The sequence below is a fragment of the Haemaphysalis longicornis genome, unplaced genomic scaffold (genome assembly GCF_048455015.1).
Source record: "Haemaphysalis longicornis isolate Haplotype H1 unplaced genomic scaffold, Haemaphysalis longicornis Haplotype H1 scaffold_6, whole genome shotgun sequence".
In the NCBI taxonomy this organism is placed as follows: domain Eukaryota; kingdom Metazoa; phylum Arthropoda; class Arachnida; order Ixodida; family Ixodidae; genus Haemaphysalis; species Haemaphysalis longicornis.
Window position 1 is genome coordinate 173,740,091 of NW_027526407.1, and position 8,880 is coordinate 173,748,970.

The 8,880-nt window shown below is 47.2% G+C and overlaps 1 non-coding gene across 1 annotated transcript; it reads right to left on the bottom strand.

The window, feature by feature from the left end:
- Positions 1–2,962: 2,962 nt before the first annotated feature.
- On the bottom strand, positions 2,963–3,035 carry Trnat-agu (transfer RNA threonine (anticodon AGU)). The gene has a single exon. It is a non-coding gene; the product is annotated as a tRNA-Thr (tRNA).
- Between the last annotated feature and the right edge of the window lie 5,845 nt (positions 3,036–8,880).

The window sequence follows — 8,880 nt, forward strand, 5'->3', positions numbered from 1 at the left end:
AAAATTAAAAAAACTGGCAATCCAAGCCGGCCTATTGTCTCTTGCAATGGTACTCCAACAGAATCAATTTCCAGCTTGATTTTATTTTGAAAAACCCAGTTCCGACAATTCCAGCCTAAATCAAGTACACAAACCATTTTTTGAGAGAGATGACTGGACTGGTAATCCCCCCTGGCAGCTTCCTGGTTACAATGAATGTCTCATCGCTTTACACCAATATCCCCCATTCAGACAGCATCAGGTATACCGTGGAGGCATGTCAAAACGCTGACATGGCACTAGAGTATAATGAGCACGCCCTTACTACCTTACTCGACCTGGGCTTCGTTACAATTATTTCAAATTCGAAAACAAACATTACCTTCCAATTAGCGGCACAGCTATGGGTACAAAAATGGCACCAAATTACGCGAACTTGTTCATGGCGGCACTCGAGGGACCCTTCTTGGAAGCTCAACCCATTCATCCGCTCACATACAAGCGATTCGTGGATGACATCTTTTTTGCCTGGCCGCATGACGAGGCAAGCTTGCATAAGTTCATTTCGGATTTCAACGCGGTCCACCCTTTTATATCTTTTACGCATAATGTCTCAAGGACATCGGTGAACTTTCTCGACGTCACCATTCAGGTAGAGGGCATGACCACGATCAAAGCCCTATATACAAAACCCACAGATCGCCAGCAGTATCTGCACTTTGAAAGTGACCATCCATGGCAGAGCAAAATGAGCATTCCTATTCCCAGGCCCACAGATATTGCAGAATGTGCTCTGACAACAACGACTTGAACCACAATTACCAACAACTAAAAAGTGCCCTCATTCGTCAAAAGTACCCAGCAGCAGTGGTCGATGACTGCATCAACAGAGCTCGTAACATAAATCGAGAGGAAATTCTACATGGAGGAAATCCCAGGAATAAAGGAAGCCAGAAAACACATTTCCTCATCCACTCATCTGCTTTGCCTTAACCTAATAACATTCTTTCGAGACATTTTAATATACTGCAACAAAGCAGCCTTCTATCTACAATTTTCCAAAAGCCCCCAGGAGTTGTTTCTCGTGGCGGAAAAAACCTGAACGATATGTTATTGAGAGCCAAGACTACTACAATTGAGGGCACTCAACGTGGATGCCAGCCATGCAAGAAAACTGGCTTTAAGGTCTGTTCACACATGACAACCGCCACTACTGCTAAAGCCAGCTCCTCAGATTACGTATAAAAATAAATGCGCATCCTAACTGTGACAGCCATAATGTCATCTACATGCTTCACTATGACCTCTGTGGCATTCAGTACATCGAAAAAACAGAACAGCTTTCCGTTCTTACAACCATGGTTCTTACGCTAAAACACAACCGAACTTGCCCATTTTAAGACATTTCAGCCTCCCAGGACATTCATTCGACAAAATAAAGTCACTCTGCAAGAGACCGGTTTTCACACTAAACGGGACTGCGAACAGAAGGAATCGTACATTATTTATAAGTTCAAAACGCTGACTCATGGTATCAACGAGAGCGCAGGCAGCATGTCGTGCCTCCGGAGGATCACGGACGTTGATTGATAAGAGGACGTGGATGCACATTGTTCCGCCCCCTTCCCTCATCATATAAGTTTTTTTTATTTATTCAGGACCACGCACCAATAGGTCAGACAACGGGCGCATACCGAGGGGGAGCACCGCCCAAAAAAGCCGCCTAAGCCCCATACTGGACGTGGTGTGCGATAAATGCTGTCCATGTTGGAACAACTAAGAAGAGTAAGAAGAGAGAGGCAGGTGACGTTGTACGGCAGTGCAAGTCTGGCCGTACCTTGAAATTGTAGCGTTCTGTTAAGACACAGCGGTGGCATAATTCAGTGGTTTTCTGTCTCGGCCCTCCATTGAACTTCACGCTTGTCGCGCCGTATGTGTTCCTTTACATTGCTCTACGCTGCCGCTGAGGACGGACGACGCACTCGTCGCCTTCTCCGAACTCGCCGCGTCCCTGTGTAAAATGATCCCTGTCATCCGCGCGGTGCGACCGCTGTGCGGCTCGGCGCTGGCTGACGCTACTGCCTTTCTCTGTCGCCATGTTGCGGCCCTTCAAAGGGCAAACAAAGTAGAATTATCACCGGTTTATTGGTAAAAGCAATGCCTCTCCGTTTAATGGTCTGTCCTAGGTTAACCCACAAAACAAATGCCGCGCCAAGCCCACATCCTTATTTACTACACCACCGCCCCGCTCTTCCCATCTGTGCACATGCGCTGTCTGTATATTGTTTGTAAGTTCTCTTTCATCCCAGCCGCAGTGGGCCTATAGAAAACTTTGATCCCACTCCCTTCCCCCACCCGTGCCGTTTTCTCACTAAACCACTGCCTTTCCTCGTTTTTTTTTCTCCCTTAGTTTTTACCCCCTCCCACTCAGGACCAAGCTCCGCAAGTGCCGTGTTGTTACGGGATTTGTTAAGTTCTCTGGCGTATTCCCCTCCTTGAAGAAGGAGAGGAAGAGAGACTCTCTCGCAGTGTGCAGAACCCTATTGCAGTGTGCAATACGGTTCTGTGTTCATTGTGGGATTGTCCCTTACGATGGAAGTTCCATTTGCGAAACTGGTCGACTAATTGGTAATAAACAAGCTAACCGCAAAGTTGTTCCTATCTTTTACCGGAACATTTCTTCTGGCCCGGTGGAAAACTCAACGAAATCTCTCTCTCTCTCTCTCCTTCTCTCTCTCTCTCTCTATATATATATATATATATATATTTATATATATATATATATTTATATCTATATATATATTTATTTATTTATATCTATATATATACATATATATATATCGAATCAGGATAGGAATAGAGGGTCTCGTTGAAAATAAGACAGAAATAAGAATTGGCAGTCAAGAAGACCTCGGAAAGCAAAGGGGAGGATGTAGTAGCTCAAGATAAAGAATTTGGAAAATAGGAAAGTGGAGAAAAATTGCCCGCCAGGTGGGATCCGAACCCACGACCTCCAGAATACTGGTCTGGTGCGATGACCACTACGCTACCGGCGGGGCTACTCTAGCCTCCACTTTCTGGGGTATTTATGTTCAGGCGTTTTTGTTTCCTGCGCTTGGGGTGGTAGCCAGCGCCGCTCGGACTACGCGGGGTGAAGGGGACCTTCTTTTTAACCCCCGGGCCGTGACTCGAGCGTCTACGACATGTCGAGAGTGGTCGACCAGCGTTGAACCCTCTTAAGCTCCCTATGGCACCAAGACTGCCAGAACAGAGGCCCTCGCTATGCATGTAGCGAATCAGAATAGGAAATGATTGGTCTCGTTAAAAATAAGACAGAAATAAGAATTGGCAGTCAAGAAGACCTCGGAAAGCAAAGGGGAAGATGTAGTAGCTCAAGATAAACAATTTGGAAAATAAGAAAGTGGAGAAAAAATGCCCGCCAGGTGGGTTCCGAACCCACGACCTCCAGAATACCGGTCTGGTGCGATAACCACTACGCTACCGGCGGGGTGATTTTCCACTCCACTTTATGGGGTATTAAGGTTTTAGGTATTTTTGTTTCCTGTGCATGCGGGTGGTAGCCATAGACACTCGGACTACCGAAAGGGGCCTTCTTTTTAACCCCCGGGCCGTGACTTGAGTGTCTACAACATGTCGAGAGTGGTCGACCAGCGTTGAACCCTCTTAAGGTTCCTATGGCACCAAGACTGCCAGAACATAGGCCCTCGCTATGCATGTAGCGAATCAGATTCGGAATCCTCCCCTTTGCTTTCCAAGATTTTCTTGGCTGCCAACTCTTATTTCTGTGTCATTTTCAACGAGCTCCTCATTTCCTATTCTGATTCGACACATACATAGCGAGGGCCTCTGTTCTGGCAGTCTTGGTGCCATAGGAAGCTTAAGAGGGTTAAACGGTGGTCGACCACTCTCGACATGTCGTAGACACTCGAGTCACGGCCAGGGGGTTAAAAAGAAGGTCCCCTTTACCCTGAGTTGTACGATTGGTGCTGGCTACCACACCCAAGTACAGGAAACAAAAATACCTAAAACCTAAATACCCCAGAAAGTGGATTGGAAAATCGCCCCGCCGGTAGCGTAGTGGTTATTGCACCACATCGGTATTCTGGAGGTCGTGGGTTCGGATCCCACCTGGCGGGCATTTCTTCTCCACTTTCTTTCTTTCCAAATTCTTGATCTGTTTCAATGACCTATAACACCCTCCCCTTTGCTTTCCCATGTTTTCTTGGCTGCCAACTTTTATTTCTGTGTCATTTTCAACGAGCCCCTCATTTCCTATTCTGATTCGCCACATATATATATAATACCCGGCGGGCATTTTTTCACCAATTTCTTTCTAACTCAAAAAAATCTTCGTCTGTTTCTATGACCCACCACAACTTCCCCTTTGCTTTCCCAGGTTTGCTTGACTGCCAACCTTTAGTAACTGTCTTATTTCACCGAGCCCCTCATGTCCCACTTTCTGATTCGCTACATGCTTAGCGAGGGCCTCTGTCTTAGCAGTCTCGGTGCCAAAGGTAGCTTAAGACGATTTAACGCTGGTCGATCACTCTGGACATGTCGTAGGCACTCGATTAACCACCCGGGGATTAAAAAGAAGGTCCCCATCACCCCGTGTAGTCCGAGTGGCGCTAACTACCACACCCAAGAACAGGAAAAAAATATCTTAACATGAATACCCGAGAAACTGGTGGGGCAACAGCCTTCGCCGGTAGCGTAATGGTTATCGCACCAGGCCGGAATAACGGAGGTTGTGGGTTCAGATCCCACTCGGCGGGCATTTTTTAACCACTTCCTTTCTGACTAAAAAAAATCTTCATCTGTTTCTGTGACCCACCACAACAACCCCTTTGCTTTCCGAGGTTTTCTTGACTGCCAACCCTTATTAACTGTCCTATTTCACCGAGACCCTCATTTCCCATTTTCTTATTCGCTATTTATATATTTTTATATATTTATATATTGAAAGGGGAAGAAGGGGGCAGCATTTTATTCTGCGATCGGGTGCCGAAGAACACAAAATTACACGATGATGATGATAATCTAGACAATAAGGTATTGGCTGAGGCCAGTGCGTGCTTCTGGCGATTTACAGGTAATGCATAGAAATGCGCTGTTGTGGTGGGATTAGCCCTAACACTAGTTCGTCCCTCCAAGTGAGGCAGCCGCGTGTCTGAATGAGTCCTCACACAATTTCGTCCGGCTTGGTAAAGGGAGGCGCCCGGCTATCCTCTGTGGCCTTACACGGCGAACGAAAGGTTTCAAACGAGAAACGTGCATTATTTCACTGCGATGGCTGTGGCTGTACGTGGAGGCGGAGTAACGGGAGAGGTTTCTTCTAGAATGGTGTACGGTCCGAGGAAGTGATGAAGAAATTTTTCGCAGCGTCCGGGAACGCGGGAACGAGTTCATAGCGAGATCTCGTCACCGGTGTGTAACCCAACTTCTCAATGGGAAGCGTCATAGCGGTGCTTTTGGTCTTGTTGGCCAGCTTGAGTTCGCAAATGGGCTTGGTGACGGCAGTGGTCCACACGGGCGACAACCTCTTTAAGTAACAAGTTTGAAGCACGGGGGACGCAGCAAGAAACTCGAGTAGGGAATGAGTGACGTTTGGCGGCCTATTACAAGGAAGAAGGGACAGTAACCGTTGATGCTTTGAATGGTATTATCATTGGCGAACATTGCGAATGGCAAAATGGTATCTCAATTGCTGTGCTCAGGTTGAACCTACATAGACAGCATGACAGATAGGGTGGAAAGAAAGCACTCGGTGATACCGTTTGTCTCTTGATTATACCTTGAGTTCTTCTTGCGGACAGTACTCGTGGCCTTTCGGACGCCTGCGATAATTTTCGACAGAAATGTCTTTTCTGATCACTTAAAACAACGCGAGGGGCGCCTGCATAAAGAATTAAGCGATCTCTGAAGCAGAGCCGGTACGGACAAGTGCCATTTCCGCATATCGCGTTAGGTGAGCCACGGCAGTTACAATCCAACGGTATCCTCGGGAGGTAGCAGGTCGGGGTCTAAAAAATCGATTCCGACTGTATAAAAAGGGGCATCAAGGCAGGCAAGCGGGGTCATAGGTCCAGAAGATGGTTACGTAGAGTGTTTTTGCAGCCGACAAACGAAGCACAATTGACGTATCAAGCGACAGTAGAAGACAGGGCAGGGTAGAAGAAACGCGTGTGGACACTACCTTAAGTGTTCTAGGAGCCCAAGTGTCCGGCGTTAGCGTCATCGTGCAGAGTAGCCGGAATGTCGAGCGAAGTGATTGGAGCGGTAAGAGAATCAATTTTGGACCATAAGATTGATGACTTGACTGGTATAATGCGCCATCGATCAGCTTGAAGTGGCTCAGCTGGCGGCGTGAGCGACGGTTGGAAGGTAGTGTGGTTGCGGTGGTGCGGTTCATTTCTGTGCGGAAATAGGTGTCTCATCGCTGACGGTCCACAAAATGGGAGCTTCTCTGGACATCTACGAAGTCGATGGGTGCCATGGTTTGGTATGCTCGTAGCGAACACACGCTTCCGGGAGATTGAAACGATGGACAGCGTGAAAAGACCTCAGCGGTGGGGTGTTTCTTTCAGGACTTGTATGTGATGGCAAAGACATACTCTTGTAAGTGAATAATCCAGCGGCCGACACGGCCGAAGATGTTCTTCCGTCACAATACTGAAAGGGCGGCCGTATTGGTGAGGGCAAAATTTCTGTAGTGACCAAATTTCAGCAAGACGCTCATGCTGAGTAATTGAATATTTATCAGCAGGCGTGAGTGGGCGACTGGCATATGCGACCACCCTATTTTGTTTTTGGGCATCGGGTTACAAAAGCACAGCCCCTATCGTGTGCTCACTGGCGTCTGTATGAAGAATGCAGGGTTTTCGCTCGTTGAAGTGGCTGAGGGCAGGTTCAGAAGCGACAGTACCTTTGAGCCATTCAATACCCTCTTCGCATTTGTCAGACCATTTAAAAGGGGTTCCAGATTTTAAAATTTTGTTGAAGGAAAAGGCGATGTTCGGGAATTCGCTAACAAAGCAACAAAAATATGAAGCCAGTTCAAAAAAACTCCGGAGTGCCTTCTGGTGTAAAGTAAAGGGCGGGGAAGTTAACGACGAGAACAGTCTTGTCCGGGTCGGGCCAAATACCACTCCTGTCGACCACGTGCCCCAAAACCTTGACAATCTTGCGAGCAAAATTACATTTTTTGTGTCCAGCTGTACACCCACCGTAGCAAGGTATGCAAGGTCTTGGTCCAGGCGCTTAAGATGTTAATAAAAACTTGTGGAAAAATAAGGCTATCGTCGAGATAGCACAATATGTCTTCCACTTTGAACAAGGGAGCAGGTTGTCTATCATTCTCTTGAATGTGGCAGCAGAGTTACACACTTCAAGGGGCATCACGTTGAACTCACAAAGGCCATGCGGACTTGCAAATGCTATGTATTGTTTGTCGTCGTCATGCATGGGAATCCGCTAATACCCAGATCGGAGATAAAAGATAAAGAAAAACTCCGTTCCTTGCAAACAGTCCAACGCGTCGTCGATTCGGGGCATCGGATAGACGTCTATGCGGCTGATCTCGTTCAGGGCGCTATAGTCTACGGAAAAACGCACCCATTTATCTTTTTTGCCCACCAAACGACTGAGGAAGACCAGGGACAAGATGAAGGGCGCATTATATTGCAATTAAGCATGTCCCAATCTTGTCCACTAATGCCCTGCCGATCAAAAGACGCCACACGGTAGGTTCGACTGCGAAAAATGCTTTTGCGCCTGTTCAGATCTGGTGAGTGGCTGCTGAAGTATTTCCATGTGAGGTATCGTGGCAATGAAGTGACGATTTTTGTTTGTTCAATACATGCAGTAGAGTTCTTTTCAGTTAGTTGGAGATCGGGGCTGATTGTGGCTTCAAGAAAATAAAGAAACGCTATTGTACTGAAAGAACAGGAACCTGATGGCAGGCAGGAGAATGGGACAACAGAGAGCAGCCGTATGCACAATAGTCGCTACAGTTGCGCCTTCGGGAATGATGATTGATTCGCAAGAGGTATTGGTTAGAGCTAGTAGTGCGATCCCGTGTGAGAGTCGGACCAGACAAGTAGGAATGAGGACACCCTTGGGAAGGAACCTTGCGATTGGACTGCTCAGGATGTGGCCTTCACAGATGGTGTCTGAATGGACCGAACAATTTTTTTCCAAGGGCGATGTCAATCGCAACACTAGCAACAAGATGACGCGGCGCCATCTCTGAACGCTGGAGTACCCTGTCTCTGAAATATGTATTTCCGCTCGGTGATACGATATTACGGCGCCTCCTGAGCTGAGAAATTCCCACCCTAGAATAAGTTCATGTGCCTTGGAAGGATAACTGCACACTGAATGCGATCCCAAGTACTATCAATAAAAACATGCAAGCTGCAAGTACTGGATGGCTGAATCACAACGTCACTGGCCCACACAATAAATGTGCGCTGTAAAGATTTTGAACTTTTCGGAGGCGTGCACACAAATCTTTGTTTATGGCTAATAGAGCAGCTCCGGTATCATTTAGGGCCGAGACAATAATACCTTCTACAACCGCTGACAACACGTTCGATGAACGTGGCGGGGAATTTGCGGAATTTCTGTGTCAAGTAGTCTTGCACCGATAAACCGCAGGAGTTAGTTTTTCGGCGGGTGATCGGGATCAGGGGAAACATGTCGACGTGGTTAGACGGCCGTGCGGAATGGTGATGGGGAACGGAGCTGCTGGTGTTGAGAGTTGCGAGGAGGAATAGCTATGACAAGTGAAGAAGGAGGATGACGTGTTGGCTGCGAATAATCGCGTTGGTGGTATCCATAACTGAAACTCATTTTGGAACGCTCGTACGTTTCATATTC